Source organism: Schistocerca nitens, chromosome 3, assembly GCF_023898315.1.
Source record: "Schistocerca nitens isolate TAMUIC-IGC-003100 chromosome 3, iqSchNite1.1, whole genome shotgun sequence".
NCBI lineage: Eukaryota > Metazoa > Arthropoda > Insecta > Orthoptera > Acrididae > Schistocerca > Schistocerca nitens.
Window position 1 is genome coordinate 728,806,571 of NC_064616.1, and position 14,177 is coordinate 728,820,747.

Consider the following 14,177-nt stretch of genomic DNA (forward strand, 5'->3'; position numbering starts at 1 on the left):
ACGTAAATTCCGTGCACTGGCCCTGGCGGGCCATCGGTACCGTCCGACTACTGTGTTATCTTCTGCCAATGGAGTCATCGGATGCGATTTGAAAGAGCGTCGGTCAACACACCGCTCTCCAGCAGTTACGTTGGTCTAGCGGTTCTAGGCGCTCAGTCCGGAACTGCGCGAATGCTACGGTCGCTGGTTCGAATCCTGCCTCGGGCATGGATGTGTGTGATGTCCTTAGGTTAGTTAGGTTTAAGTAGTTCTAAGTTCTAGGGGACTGATGACCACAGATGTTAAGTCCCATTGTGCTCAGAGCCATTTGAACCATTTGAACCGAGGCAGGATTCGAACCTGCGACTGTAGCGCCTTTAACCGCTTGGCCACACCGGCCGACTTCACTGTTGTGTTTCTAATGCCTACAAACACCATGCTGATTCTGAGGCGTCTTGCATGCAAACTCGCCATTTTTGTTGCGCTTCCTGTGTATCGGCTAAAATATCAGTTACAGACTGTACTTCCTTCTTAGTGAGTACCAGTAAACTTTAATCTCTGCTTCCTTAAAAAATCGAACTCCCGTGTACAAAACAGCTTCAAACATTTGATTACTTTACAAATGACTTAATGTGTTAAACATTTGATGCTAAGCATATACACGAGAAAAAGTTTAGAAAATGTTAGAAATTACGTCTAACGTTAGTTGAAATTCGGTACGTGCTCTCATTATTAAACACTGGAAGAGTATAGTACTTGTCATTTGCACTCCGTTTTGAGCAAAAGCTAGTTTTCCACGCATCTCAATGTGCTATTAATAAATTCTTAGCTGTTAACTTGTAAATATTGGGAATGACTACGAAAATAATTAAAATGGTTATACGACATCTGAGAACGCTGCGCGGACTCATTTAGTTCACATGCCACGCGGATAGCAGTAGGGTGGAACGACCACATAAAAACAGTGCCATCTAGAGCAGATAGTGTTGTAGAAGAGCAAAGTACGTTTCTGTATGCTTTCGGATAGCGGAAAACGTGTCTTATTAGTGCTCAGTTCCTCTGCTGGTAGCACGGGGGGGCTTCTTCTGACTTTTTTTGTACACATCTGGAATGGTTACAAAGTTAATTAGTAATCGAACTATCTGATTTCACGAAATGCAAATCTCGACGAGTATTTTCGATAAGAAATTTTAGAACGAATTGTAAGCAGCAGATGAAAACTTCAACAGCAAAAAGCAAGCTGAAATAGGCGGCACGGTGACAGAAGGCCATTTGCCTAATCAGTTTTCTGACTTTTGAATGTATCCCATTGCTCTTGCTCATAACGTTATAGAAACGATGAATGATGGCACATTGCCTTCAGTCTCTTTCTGATTCCCTCCGTGCAAGATTATGCAAAATGTGCAACGTTACTCTTCTTAAATTTCTGTGGACGACACGTTATTTTTAATTATGCTTCACATTGATTGCACAGGGTAACAAAATTTAACCAAGTTTACCTTTATCGTAAACTTTTATTGTTTATATTAGTCTTTTCCATGCTAATGAAGAATATAAAGCTATTTTTCTCTAATTTTAGGTGTAACTTCAAAATATTCACTTGTAATGGCGTTAGACTAACGTAACTACTGTGTTCAACGAACAACAATAATATATTAAAAAGCTAATAGTTATGAGCATAGCTGTTCTCATGATATACAACAAACATTCCAAAATGGATGTTCGTGACTTTGGATGGAATTTAAATGAAAAACGAACATCACAACGGCTTCTTAGTTTGTGCGGTGCTCTTTTAGTTTCGCGTACTGAATCCAAATATAGTCCCTGTCTTAGCTGTATCCCACCATCCTTGGTATTCTTTTTTCCCTCCACAGACCGAATGTCTGTATTTAAACTTTCACCACGTCATTCGATCACATCTCGAAAATACTGTCTAAATAAATCAATAGGTGAATATAAGTAGCGCATTTGAATTGACATTTTGCATCAAGTCCTAAGTAATTCTCACTTTACTTCTTTTCTTGCCTATAAACCCACGCATCAGCATTCTAAATGACTCCTATGTATTACATTCTTCTGGATTCATTGCTTTCTCCTGTTCTTTTGATTGTAACATGAGCCGAATTTGGGGCGCGGTAAATATTCCACCTTTCACTTTTGTATCAGATATCTGGAGAAACACTTATCTTATAAAGTGAAGAGCTGCAGAAGCTCTGGCCAAGCCTTTAATGAGCTGTTTAATTAGTCCCACTTTAATACGCAGAGGGATAACAAAATTTTTCCCCGGCTACAAGAGGCTGTGCCTGGAATTAACTCTTCCCTCACAGGCCATTCTTTCCTAATTGGGATGTTGCGCTGCTGTCCCGAAGGCAGAGCAAGCATGAGTATTTGGTCATGCCCTAGAAGAAATCCATTTATCTTAAAATCTCCATACAATAATTTAGGAAACAGTGAAATAATTCTGCACTTGAATGTTATCTAATGCTAACATACGGTACTAAAAAAAAAAAAAGAGCTAAAATTACCAACCAACATGGCATTGGTTGATGTCAAGTGATTATTTATCGAAGTATATGGATGCATGATTTTCTACTCCAGGTTTTTTAAAAACAAGGATATCCTAAGTATTTACAAAGAAAATTTTACTTGAGCAAAACTATGGTTATTTACGTGTTGAGCAGCTCAGCTTTAATGAGGAAGTGTTGTTAAGTTTACATAAACAATTTCTTGTTACATAGTGTTATAGGCTATAGCTACAGCTGTAGACACAGATATAACACCCATCCCAGCATGAATTTTAAAATTTTCCCGTCGAATTGAATGTTCAAACAAATTTCGTGCTTGCAGCCGGTCGTTGTTTAATTCACCTCACGATATTTCGACTGGACACCTGCCAGTCATCTTCACATCGATGGATCACCTGAAGATGACTGGCACGTGCCCAGTCAAAATATTGTGGGATGAATTAAACGACGACCGGCGGCAAGCCTGAAATTTGTTTAAACACCCATCCCAGCATTCGCCCCAATTGATTTAGGTAAACCGCGGGAAACTCAGATCAGGGCGTCCGAACAGGAATTCGAATGGCGCTTCTCCAGTGCTAAACCACAGCACTATCTCGCTTGGTGTTCCGACACAGAGATGCGTTTCTAACAAACGTCTCGAAATTCTATGTTTCTAATGCATACTGGAAATCGCCATTTCTTTTCAGATTGAGTTAAGATCGAAAAATAAGCACATTAGAGGAATAAATAACGGACTTGTGAAGGATCAGATCACACATTTAGCCTTCACTGCAACTAAGGGGGAGAGCAATCCTGTAATGATACAGCTTTTCTTGGCTGTATATGTACTGGAGGACTGTTTACTCGGTGAGTTACGAGCTTCTATCCGTGATCGTGTGTAAAATATACTGTTGTTTCTTGATAAATACAGAAATACCCAGCAGGTGCAAAAATCGGGGTTTGAGACGCAGTCTGGTACAGTTTAAATATTTTATAAAGTTTCATTTTACCACAACCTCTCCTTCAGAGTTCGAAATTTCATTCTGTAAATCATCCACGTATACAAAACTATTTGTATGACTTGTCTACCATAGCTAGTGTGTAAATGGTGAACAGGCAAACCGAATCGTCGTGGTGAAACTTTGGGTCGAAATACAGTCTTAGAAGCATAAATTCTGAAGATTTCTTCACCATAAAGAGTCTACGATTGCTTTTTGTTTTCAGAAAACAGTACCGCACAAACTATGTGCGACTGTTGCAAATTTGACCTTGCTGTTGCGTAAAGACTGTTACGTATGCAAGACGCTTGCAGATTTCTTATAAATGCGAAGTTATGTCACCAGCAAATACGATTAGTTAATACTATTTGCTTTGCGGATTACTGGGCGCGTCCACAGGTTGCCAGTGAGAAGCCAGAAGTAGCCGATGCACAGCAGCCAACCCGTGCACTGCTGTTTAGCTTTGTTCTGAAATGAACATAAGTTGGTGTTTCCCTTCGCCACCACGTCGGTCAGTAAAACTTTCGTCACTTCGTGAGTAACCGGGAGGATCGAAAGTTTCCTCTGATTAGGGAAGCTGTGGTTTTTCAGACTTTCAGAGGGAACGTGAACGTGTTAACTTCTGAGTGACTTTGTACAATCTGTGATCTTGCTGGCAAGTGGGGTATTGTTTATGAAAATACGTTTCATGCGCAAATTATAAATATACAAACCGCCAATTACAAACATCTGACTTAGCACTCCCGAGGACCGCACCTAACATCATATCACAACAACTGCAGCTGTTTTAGATGTAAACATCTTCCTATGAGCTAATTCGCACCATACTTGCCGTATGTCTTCAGTGATGGAACAAGAATTTTTCAAAGTCACGCAATAAACTTGCCTGAGTAAATTATTCTTGAACTACAGGATTTTTTCTTTTTTTTTTACCGCGACGTGAACTTCATCGAATATAATATAAACCTACGTAGTGATGATACTCTCTTACAAAGTACAAGTGTAGGGAACTAAATGATGTGGATGAATACTTAATAAAGAATGATTAATGCAGGTGTTCAGAATCAGTAAATAGGGAAGGATCTTGGTACAGCTTCTCGGTAGATCAATATTATCATGGCAGAGCTGATATTATCATGTGCAGAGCGGACTTGATCCATTGAACTTAAATTGCATATGCAATGACATATATAGGCTGTTTAGTGTTTCTTCTCTGAACTCTGTTGCATTTGACTATTTGTGTATTAGAGATGTGCAGAAAACATTGTAACATTTCCGGCACAACTTGCCGAGAACATAAGAAGCGTTGTGTAGTCGAAGTTGGACGCTAGGACGACTAACTCACGGTTCAAATTTCCTTAAATGATTAGCTGAGACGGAAAGTAGAGCAAGGGCAATTTTTTGATGTTGTTCTGTGACGCCACATGGGTCTCGTTTTTCAGCAACATGCAATCCAAAGATCAAGGTCCAATTTCCAGAAGCTTATAATTTTCTTTCAGGCGGTCAGTGTAACCCTCAACTATGATAGAACTTGGCATGTATGGAGAACGCCTCTAGATTATACGTAAAGTGTTAGTTCCTCACGTAACTATCTCTTAGAGTAGGTTGACAATTATACGACCTCGTCCAGTATAGTGCGTCAATTGTGATCCTCCTCTTAGCAGTTTTTTTGTGTTTGTTCTCATAGGGAAGTGACATAACTACATACAAAGTAGCTGTTGTAATCTCTTTGTTTAATTTTCTGCTTTCAGCATTTGTTCATTCCACGTATTGGTCACATATCGCGCTGTGTTATGTATTCAAGGTCGGGGGTTCTACGGGAACTTGCACATTCCGTTTCTCGATAGTACTCAAAGCGGGTCTTCTATGAAAAAAACTTCTGGGAAGTTCTGGGGCTTGACAAAACGCGTTGAATCGCTTGCTGTCTTGTCAGATGAAGATTAGAATACTTCTAACAAAGATCATAACTGAAATACTTTCGATTACATTTGTGTTGGGAGGTGGCATACGACAATATTTATGTGGGAGCCAACAAACAATTTTGAACAAGAACTTTAAAACACTCAATAATTTCTGAAATCGTGTACTAGTCAGTGGGAGTGTTTCATTTTAGAAACAGAAGTAAAGAGTTATCTCTATTTTCTTAGTTCAGAAATGGTTACAGCGACTACTATAACAACTTATAGTTGTTACTTTTATTTTTATGAACGCCGTACCGAGAGCCACCATCTAGGACTTTCGATCAGCTATCCTGAACAACATTTTTCTAAACATTGACTAATGCTAATTTTGTGCAGACTCTAGTCTTACATAGAGATGAGGATCACTATTCAGGATTAAATGTAATTTCGTTGATTGTGTGAGCGATTCAGCATCGCTTGCCATACGTTTCCTCTGTCGCTAGTAGCTTCCTCGGGAACATAAGGATGCAAAACTCTGTGTAATGATATCATTTATGAAAATGAGACGTGAAAGTATTGTGCGCCAGAGTTATGATGGGCCTGGCTCAACACACTTCGCCTGGAGCTGGCAGCGTACACAGACAACAATGAATACCGTGATGCATCTTGGTACGTCTGCTGTTCCGATTTTGTAGCACGCCCATTGGCCAAATGGGCACATGTTACATCACAAAGTGCAGTAGCGGCGTGTGTTTTGCATTCCAGAGCGTGTTGTTAACGAGAATTCTTTCTGCTTGCAGACGGGTGCCGTGCAGCTAAACTTGTGCAGGTAAGCTTCCGTCGTAGTCTGGCGTTGTCAACTGAGCCAGCTGTCTCCAGCAGGTGGGGTTACCCTTGTTTGCAGTCGTGACCCTTCAACCCGCTTTTTTATACGAAAGCTTTGCTGTAATACGTACTTCCTTTTTTCTGCTTTTCCTTGCTATTTTGTATTTCTTACCCGCGAGGCCTGCATTTTTTTCCAGTCTTTGAATACAAAATAAGAATAATACGACCTCTACAATCATCTGTAAAGTAGTTGGAGAACCCGCACGTTAGAAATTAAGTTATGAAAAAGTATCTGTTCCTCGAATTGTTGGCAGTGTGGTGTATTTTGCTGGATGAACTGGTGGCAGATATTTGTAGCGTTTCTGTCGTCATATGAAAGTGGAAATTGGTTCATTCAGTTTCGCTGGAGTCTTTCGACAGGAGCGCGCTACATGCTACGTGCCGGTGCCGCTTCGCAGGAAGCGTTACACAATGGGAGTCCGGAACGCGCTCGCACGTGCGTGCTGCTCGCGACGGACGCGAGGAAACAGTCCAAGAACGACGCAACAGGAGATACCAACAATGATGACACTCTGGGGGAAACAAATGTGTAATAAGACTCGTGCAGTCTAAACAGCGACACGTAGCATATTTCGCCGTGCCAAAGAGCTTAACGGTTCAATTCATTCCGACACTGCAGAAATCAGCACTGCTACTGCCGCATCCGACGAAAATCGCTTTGGGATGAGACGAATGTGGATATGTGACAAAAGGCCAAATCTTGCATATTCGTAGAACAGTGCTCTGTTTAGAGTTTGAAACGTTCGTTTCTTCCGTGCCTCGGAGCTTCCGTGGCGTCGTGCGAAATCACACTCGCCAGAATCGACGCACCCTTGACGATGTGCGGCAGTTTCACCACCTACTGATCTGCAGATTTAATTTGAAACGGTAACTGACGGGATCAGATTAATTCTCTGTTCTGTTAAACTATCAAATCACCCAAAATAAGTGCCGCTGGTCTTCGACCCGCAAGACAGGGTTAAACATCTCACTGCTCCAGTGTCTATAATAGAAAGCCCTTAGCTAATCTAATTACTGTCAAGGAAGAAGCCTTGGGTAGCGATGTTGCGTGTGCAAAGCGAGATATATATATGGAATGGCTCACTTATTAGGCGGGGAATTTGGATGTAGTTTTTTTGCGTTGCCATGGGAATATCATACAACTCTGCAAACAGTAGTGAATGAAAGTCTTGATATCCAGCGAAAGTTTACTTTCGTGAGGGAAATTAATTTCTCCAATATGTACAATGGAAAGGTAGTTGGAGTTTTGGTGGAAATACAGTTTGTTGCTAAATGCGGAACAAAAAGAATTGCGTCTTATATCACGGCCAGTCATGCGCTAAACCGTACAAGAAAACCTATTATATCGTGTTCCCCTTAGAGCTGTATTGCACAAAATATAAGAAAAGGACAACAATAAGAAGGAATACTTGGCCTGACACGTCTAAATTGAGCAATGAAAAGAGCTGTTACCGTTTCCTGCTGGGTGAGAAGCTATACACTAGGAGGCACTTCTTCTGAAAGTGACTATTACGGGGTCTGTCGCGAAGCGTGATATGTCATTGTCACAAACGAAAGTGTCCCCAACGGTAATCAGAACACAATCATAGAAATTGACGAGTCGGACCTCACGACTCGTAAGCGAAGGACGTCTCCTGAAAAGTGAAATCGAACACATTTGGGTCTTTGGTGGCACAGACAGAGAATCGAAGAAGCACTTCATCGTTCGTATTTACTTTCGGGGAAATGCAACTTTCGTGCCCCCGATAAATCATTTTATTTTATCTTATATGAGAGCCATAACAGATGACTGGATGTCGTATCGTAATTTGGGAAAAGAAAGTATCGACCAAGATTTCGTGAACCACACTATCGAGTTCGTTCACGAGCTGTACACGAGCCAGACGTACAGAGTGAGCTGCAACTATCAAATAAGTTTATTATATCGTACAAACACGATTTGCAAGTTCTCGTATTCCTCTGGCAAAGTTGTCCCACAACAGTTCCGGGTTCGTAACTTCTGATTCAGACGTTTCCGGATCACGGTTCCCTAACTTAGGTTAACGAGCTAGGTGGGTCAGTGCTGAGACGCTTGAGGGCGGTTGTTCTAAATCCAGCCCGGCCATCCGCAATTAGTTTTTCCGCATTTTCTGTAAATCCTTTAAGTCTAATGACGATACTGTTTCTCTTTCCTTTCCCAAATCCGACCTTATGCTTCCTCTCTCATTACCATGTCGTTTACGCGAGCTTAATCCCTAATATTCCTTTCTTACCTCAAATTCATCATTTGTTCTTCTCTTTCATCCCTGAAACTTGGTATTATAAACTCGTGTTTGTAGCAAAACTAATTATTATGAGGACAAATAGGTTTTAAAAAAGGACGATCCTGTATGGATGGTATTTTTAGTATAAAACGACAGGTAGAGAAACGGAAAGAATGTACGTTAAAGAAGCACTTAGCATTTGTAGATAATGAAAAAGCTTTTGTAGATAATGAAAAAGCTTTTCACAAAGTCAAAAGATACCTACTGGGCAGATTATGGAAAAAACAGGCTTCGCAACGCATCTAATTAATTCTGTAAAAGCTCTTTACTAAGAGACGAAAATTATAATCGAAAATGCAATGATGTGGTCTGTCTCCACCTTCATTCAACGTCTCCGTAGATGACCTAGTCAGGGCTTGGAAACAAAATATCACCTATGGCGTAAAGATCAATAGAGAGAAATGTTTTAGTGGTGTACTGTACGCAGATGATCAAATAGTAATCCAGGGATATTAAAACAATCATCAAGGAGCCCTTTATCATCTTAATTTGTTGGCTTCTAACTATAACATGAACGTCTCCACTAATAAAACAGAGTTAACGGCATTCAAAGGAAAAATCACCTATAAAATCGAAAATTATAATACATAATGTAATACTGGAACTGTATCCTGCTTTTAGTATCTCGACTGTGATATAAGAAGAAATTTCGACAGTGATGTTGATAGCAAGATCCTAAAATTTATCGCAATATCTGGTGCAATTAGAAATACGCTAAAAAGGCCAGGGAAGAGAGGCAGATGAATTTTTACAAAGCCATGGCAGTATCTACTATGCTCTATGGACGTGGAACCTGGCTTCCCACGCAAAAGGATTGGAGAAAGATCCAGGCAGCTGAAATGAAATTTCTCCGTAGTGTTAAAGGGTGTCCTAGAGAAGATCGCTTCAAAAACGAAGACATTAAAAATGAATTAGAAACTAATTCAGTGCGCAAGAAAATAGATCCAGACAGATGCGGATGGTGGGAACATGTAGGTAGAATGTATTCCAAAACGAATTCTTGACTACAAGCCTAGAGGGACAAGACAGAGGGGAAGACCACGGACCTAGTTGACCGGAACAGGTGAAAACATCTGATCCATGAAACGAGAAGAAGCACTTATCTGTGTAACATATTTCAGCAGATACTTGGATAGCGAGACAAGGAGGAGGATTTTATTAGCTTTCCTGTGTTGTGGGCTCTCCGCGAGGGAATACGTAACACGCTTCCGGCACCTTAGTTGTTTGAAAGTGCTGACGACGGACCGCAAAGGAATTCGAGAAGCTGCAACGCCAGCGGTATAGCGATTAACAGGACAATTCCAGCATGCACTGCTATGGCTCGTATGTCAATTGCAATCGTTTGCGTGCCATGCAGTGATGGTACACAAATACTGCGTTCACCAACAGCATGTAACTCAGTGATGGGTGATGGAGCCCGACAGTTATCGCCTACATACAACGTCCTAAGACCGCACGCCTAGCGAGATTATGATTTAATATCTATAGGATTTTTCTGCTTAAAATAAGATAATGACTGTTCTACAATAGTGTATTTTGTAGAATAAAGCTTGCATATGAATCTGGAATCTTTATTAAGTGCCAAGAATTTAAACACAACGTTTAGAGATTTTACTCGCTGCACTGCAGAAGTGACTTAATATAAAATGTGTGACCTAGTTGGTAATATCTGGTTGTGTCCAATAGATTACTCAGAGACTAAAGTACCTGAGATGATTACCTCTTGGTATTCTGAGTGCTTTCGATCGAAATTTTTAACACCAGACTTCTGCGAACAATGTATCTGAAGATATATCCAATATTGATCCTTGAATTTTAACGCGGATGGGAACAGTGAATGTGTGTTTCTTCTCAGTGGTTCCAATCCTTAAATTAGGAGCCTTATTGCATGGCAACAGTCTTCTCGAGGAACCAATGTGCCATTGATTGACTGTTACGGCGACCGTTGAAACAAAAATCGGCACTGGTACAAAGCTGCCCCTATCGTTTATTGAGTGAATAAGTAGGTATTTAAAGCTATTTTCCGGTGAGCGAGGTGGCGCAGTGGTTAGCACACTGGACTCGCATTCGGGAGGACGACGGTTCAATCCCGCGTCCGGCTATCCTGATTTAGGTTTTCCGTGATTTCCCTACATCTCCCGAGGCAAATGCCGGGATGGTTCCTTTGAAAGGGCACGGCCGACTTCCTTACCCGTCCTTCCCTAATCCGATGAGACCGATGACCTCGCAGTTTGGTCTCTTCCCCCAGACAACCCAACCCCAACCCCTATTTTCCGGTGAAAGGGTAAATTATAATTCCAAATTATAAATACTATGGAAATAAAAATCCGTTGTCGAAATCAAAGAGTTAGATATAAGGACTTAATCTGAATATGTCCTAACTACTTGAAAATATGTTCAGCAGGCATGTCTGAAGAAGTTACTATTACCAACAGCTCCAAAACTACGCGATCTGGAATTAAATAACACGAAAAACACATCTCACATGGAGGCTTCGTCTGCGAATTGTAGAAGCAATAAGTAATTGGTGTGACGAGGGGATGGATCAGTTGAGCGACAAAAAGTCGCCGCTGTCACCTACAGACATAATACAGACGACATATTTGTGAGAAGTATTGCTACCGTTGTCATACATCCTTCCTGCCTCATATAATATTACAGTTATGCTGTACCACTTCACCAGACGGTAACCGAAACATATAATATTTTAAACACGATATAAGTTAGGGGTTGAATTTTATGCTCATCTTGGAATAGTGACATCTAGCCTGCTCCATAGTAAGACAACTAGAATGTCATAGCCTCACATACCCTGTAGAGTATACGGTTCCAAGGATAAATTCGAAGCTTGAAGTCGACTGTCGACGATTCGAAGTGCAGAGAAAGTCTGTAGCTTTCTCTACAGCCCATAGGACGATCAGCAGCGCTTCAATTACGTAAAATAAGTGAAATCTCTGGAAAGCAAGTGCGGAGCTATTTACTGTCTCGTGAGAAAGTTATCTGGCTGAGCGCTCACACCGAGATGCTACCTGTTTTCCAGTCTAGGTCAACAATTACGTGAAGAGGGAAACACCCTTCGAATTCCAGTGTCGAGTCATGAAATGAAACTATCATATGTGGAACTCGGTTACACGTGCCTCAAAAAGCCGACTCCTCATGAAGCCTACAGCAACAACGCATTATTAGGTTCAATTCGTGTTTTTCTAAGTTTCAGATATATACATTTTCTGTCACACACTTTTAGATCCTCAGTTTACAAGGGAAAAACCTCAGCGACCAGAAATTTAAAAGAATACACACCCAGCTTACAATATCTGCTTGCTTTTAATTTTAAAATGGAGTTCTTATACGCCACGGTCATTGTACTGTAAGACATATAGACTTAATTAAAATTATAAAGAAAGTTAAAGAAAGACGTAGTTTCCACCAGGTTGATGTTTTAAATTAATGCAAGAAGACTTCAAAAAATAAGTTACACATCATTATAACATATTAACTGATTCTTCCGTCACTTCTTGATAGAATAACATAATTATAAATGGAAAACAAAAGTATGATTATGGTCTTGTAAGCCGAAAGCCGGTTAACTCAATAAATTAATCCTGTAGAACATAAAAAATATTGTGTTTTCCACTTTCAATTATTACAATAGGCCACGTAACTTATATTGAATACTGCACTGCATTTCAAAGTGACACAGATCCGTGGCACTATGTTCGAACATAGTCACGAAGCCTCTAAACAACAGTCTGAAAGTTCTACTAATCTTTCGACTACTCGAAAACAGAAATGCACTGATTGGTCACGTTGCCACTCGAAAACCGCTGTGTGAACGTCCTCATGGTCGGAAAATATCTTTGTCCCCAGATGTTCTTCGTCGATTGCTTGGGCATTGCCGTCTCTTGTCCATGTTGATGGCATTCCTTCCCGGTCAGTATGACCCACATCTGTATGGCCTCGGTCAAATTGTTGGGACCATTTCACTATGACTGGACGTGGCATTGCATTTGATCCATATACCGCCAGAAATGCACGGTGAATACGTGTGAAATCTAGATCTTTTGCCCTCAAGAATCGTACTGTCCCGGGTTCTTCAACTTTGGAGTACGTTTCCAGTTGCCATGCTATTTGACTCGCACACTGTGATGCATCGATTATCCGTTCAGCAGCAGATCTATAACTGCATGAAACCCGGAATATGTATTCTTGCGAAATGGTGTAAACGTAAGGCAATACGTATTACTTGCTTTTTGAAGAGCCCTCGTACTTTATTTAGCACTAATTGCTGATTTAGAGGGTGAGCTCGATCTCAAGCGCACCTACAACTACCCAGTAGAAGGCAGGTAAAGCAGGCAGTTGAAAACATCACTCGTAGTGTGGGTAATACACAGTTCAATCCGGTGCTTTATGCGGCTGCAGCAGTACTCTGAGTTGTCCTTTGTTAGATGGCGTAGTATGCATTAAGTAGTATATTAGGTAATATCTATCTTTTGTTTTACCGTCCTCAGTTGCATGTAATAATATGTTAATAATTGTCACAGTAGATCCCTCTATGTGCAAATGAATAGAACAGTTTTATCATGCCATATGCGTTTCGCCATTTTTTTCGAAAGGCATCATTAGTGGCCAGAAATGTGTACATTTTAATGTGTGTACTATCTTTTTATGTACTACACGCTATACTTTCAGGTTAGAAACAGTTCTGACACTTTCAAGCTTACCGTAATGTAATAACAGTCTAAAGTTTTTAATTAAAAGGTATTGTGCTGCTGCTGTACATGAATGCTCACTTTGCTGGTTATAAATCAGAAAGTGGCAAAACTGTTTCTGACCTGAAAATATAGTATTAGCAGTTTGCTGCTGAATACAGCACGTCGATTAAATATCTAGGAGAAATGTTGCAAAGTGACATGAAATGGAATGAGCATCAGTGATCAGCTGTTGAGAACCGCGCGACTGCTACGGTCGCAGGTTCGAATCCTGCCTCGGGCATGGATGTGTGTGATGTCCTTAGGTTAGTTAGGTTTAAGTAGTTCTAAGTTCTAGGGGACTGATGACCACAGATGTTAAGTCCCATAGTGCTCAGAGCCATTTGAACCATTTTTTTCAGCTGTTGAGAACATGAATGGTCGACTTTGGTTTATTGGGAGAATTGTATGTATGTGTAGCTAATCTGTAAAGGAAATAGCGTACAGAACATTCGTGCGTCCCATTCTTGAGTACTGCTGGAGTGTTTGGGATCCCCACCAGGTCGTACTGAAGGAAGACATCAAAGCAAACCAGAGCCGTGTTGATAGTATTATGGTAAACTATTTAATCTCAAAAGATAATCTGTGAATCTAGGAAGACGTTCTTTTCATGAAACACTGTTGTGAAAGTTTAAAGAACCAGCATTTGCGGCAGACTGCAGGACGATCCTACTGCCACCAAAATACACCTTGCGTATGGACTGCGAAGAAAAAATAAGAGATATCAGGGACCATAAGACTGCAAATTAACAATAATTTCTTCTTCGCTTCATTTGCGAACGGCACAGGACAGGTTGTTCAAATGGCTCTGAGCCCTATGGGACTTACCATCTATGGTCATCAGTCCCCTAGAACTTAG

At 40.7% G+C, this 14,177-nt stretch overlaps 1 protein-coding gene across 5 annotated transcripts in view; it reads left to right on the top strand.

Moving 5' to 3' along the window:
* LOC126248704 (ecdysone-induced protein 74EF-like) overlaps positions 1 to 14,177 on the top strand; it is a 737,945-nt gene that overhangs the window by 142,260 nt on the left and 581,508 nt on the right. For 4 of the 5 annotated variants that reach the window (XM_049949991.1, XM_049949993.1, XM_049949990.1 and 1 more), the window contains exon 2: positions 6,183 to 6,211. The exons of the other annotated variant lie outside the window; for it this stretch is intronic. The gene's annotated coding sequence lies outside the window, so the exon portion shown is untranslated. The remainder of the gene's footprint in view (positions 1 to 6,182; positions 6,212 to 14,177) is intronic. 5 annotated transcript variants of the gene reach the window in all.